This window comes from Crocodylus porosus, unplaced genomic scaffold, assembly GCF_001723895.1.
Source record: "Crocodylus porosus isolate Cpor-Errol unplaced genomic scaffold, CroPor_comp1, whole genome shotgun sequence".
NCBI lineage: Eukaryota > Metazoa > Chordata > Crocodylia > Crocodylidae > Crocodylus > Crocodylus porosus.
In genome coordinates, this window is record NW_017728926.1 from 4,705,323 (window position 1) to 4,707,108 (window position 1,786).

The 1,786-nt window shown below is 68.4% G+C and overlaps 1 protein-coding gene across 3 annotated transcripts in view; it reads left to right on the top strand.

Moving 5' to 3' along the window:
- MEGF6 (multiple EGF like domains 6) overlaps positions 1-1,786 on the top strand; it is a 313,131-nt gene that overhangs the window by 305,808 nt on the left and 5,537 nt on the right. The window lies entirely within an intron of this gene.

Below are 1,786 nucleotides of genomic sequence, written 5' to 3' on the forward strand. Positions count from 1 at the left end.
GGCTGGCCCCGGGGAGGGCGCTTGGGCAGGCGGCCTTCCCCGCGTGTCTGCGCTCCTCAGGACGCGGCTGTCCGGCTCCCCCGGGGCCGGGTGCTGGGGTCCCCGGGGCCTTGTGGCTGGAGGCCTCCGCGCCCCCTTCTCTGCGGCCCCGGGCTGGGCTTGCGCAGGAGCTGGGACCCCGCTGAGCAGCCGGAGCAGACCCCAAGGGGGACACGCCGCACGGCATCGCTCTTTCCAGACAGCTCCCGTGGCCGCAAGCGTCCCGGCCTCCAGCCCGACGGCTCTGGACTGCAGCCCGGGGGCTGGAGCAAGGCTCGGGCATGGCAGATAGGATGGCCCTCGGCCCGCAGCGGCTGGGCGAAGCCAGAGGAAAAGCCGGGCCCAGGGGATGCCGCCCCTGCACAGAGTCAAACACACAGGCCCTGCCTGGCAGTGTGGGGCCTTGGCCACGACGCCGGCTGGGCTGTGGCCTTCCCGAGACTGCCCTTGCTGTGGGGCCAGCGCGTGCGCGCAGGGAATGAGTCAAAGGGCTCAGAAGTGGGGCTGAGCCAGCCAGGCCCTGTGGTGTGCAGTGCTGGGCCTCTTGGTGCGGGTGCTGAGGGCCTGGGTTCAGATCCTGGCTTTCCGTTTTGCAGGGAGGTGCTGTCCTCTTTCCATGGCGGGGCCTGGGTGCTGCGCCTCAAGGGGCCCACAGCAGCAGGCACTCCCACCTTCCCTGGTATTCTGGTGGTAAGGGTGCTACCTTAGGGGGCAAAGGTTGTGGGTTCAAGCCCTAGCCTGGCTGGAGTGCTCTGGCCCCCTGCTCCTCAGTGGGTCCCTTGTGTGCACAAGGAGGCTGTGGTAGCATCCAGGGGGAAGGCTGGGCTGGGGGCTTTGGCCCTGTGACTGTTGGGGGGAGCAGCAGGGTGTTTATTTTGCACTTCAAATGTCAGGGGATTTCCTGTTTTGGAATCAGGGCCAAAAAAAACCCGGCAGACCACCGGGTGGTTCAGGACATTTCCAACTGAGCTACAACCTCAAGTCCCCTCCGACTTGCAACTGCGATCACCCCTGAGTTCCAGCTAGAAGGCAAGCGCCGGAGGGGGAAACGGTTGCGTAGTAGATGGCAGCCAGGGGACTCAAGCCGATCAGGGACTTGAACCTGCAGCCCCTGCCACCACTGGCAGCGTCCCGAACCACCCTGCCAAAGGGCCAAGCTGACACAAGGGCCGCCCCACCTCTCTCTTCACCCACCTCGCTCGCTGCTCTGCAGGCAAACAAGCATCCAGTGGAAAAGGGATACGCTGGGGACACCAGCACTTACCCCGCAGCCCCAGGGCTGTGCTCCCCACCCTGCGCGGCCAGCCCCCACCTCCTGCCCTCTACCTGCTGGCCCACAACAAGGGAGCCCCTGGCCGGTCAGCCACCCCCTGCCTGGCCACATGGTCCAGGGCCAGGACCCCCCTGGGGCACGGTGTCTCCACCTCCCTGTCAGCTGCTGCCATGGGCTTCCCCGCAGGGGTGGGATCCTCTCCCCCAGCTGTGGGGGGCGGCAGCTCCTGGTGCTACAACCTGCAGCCACAACCAGCGCCACCAGCGCCCGGCTGGGGGCTACCAGAGGGGCTAGCCCGGCCACGGCCGCCCTGCACGCCCCCCGCCGTGTCCGGGGCAGACAGTGCCGCAGGGGGGAGAGTCCTGCACAGTCACGGCACCATCCCGGCGCGGAGGAGGGCCGGAGCCCCCGCCCAGCCCCGCGCAGGGTTTGCCTTGCCCCGCTCCAGCCCCCACCCCGCCGGGAGCCTGCGCA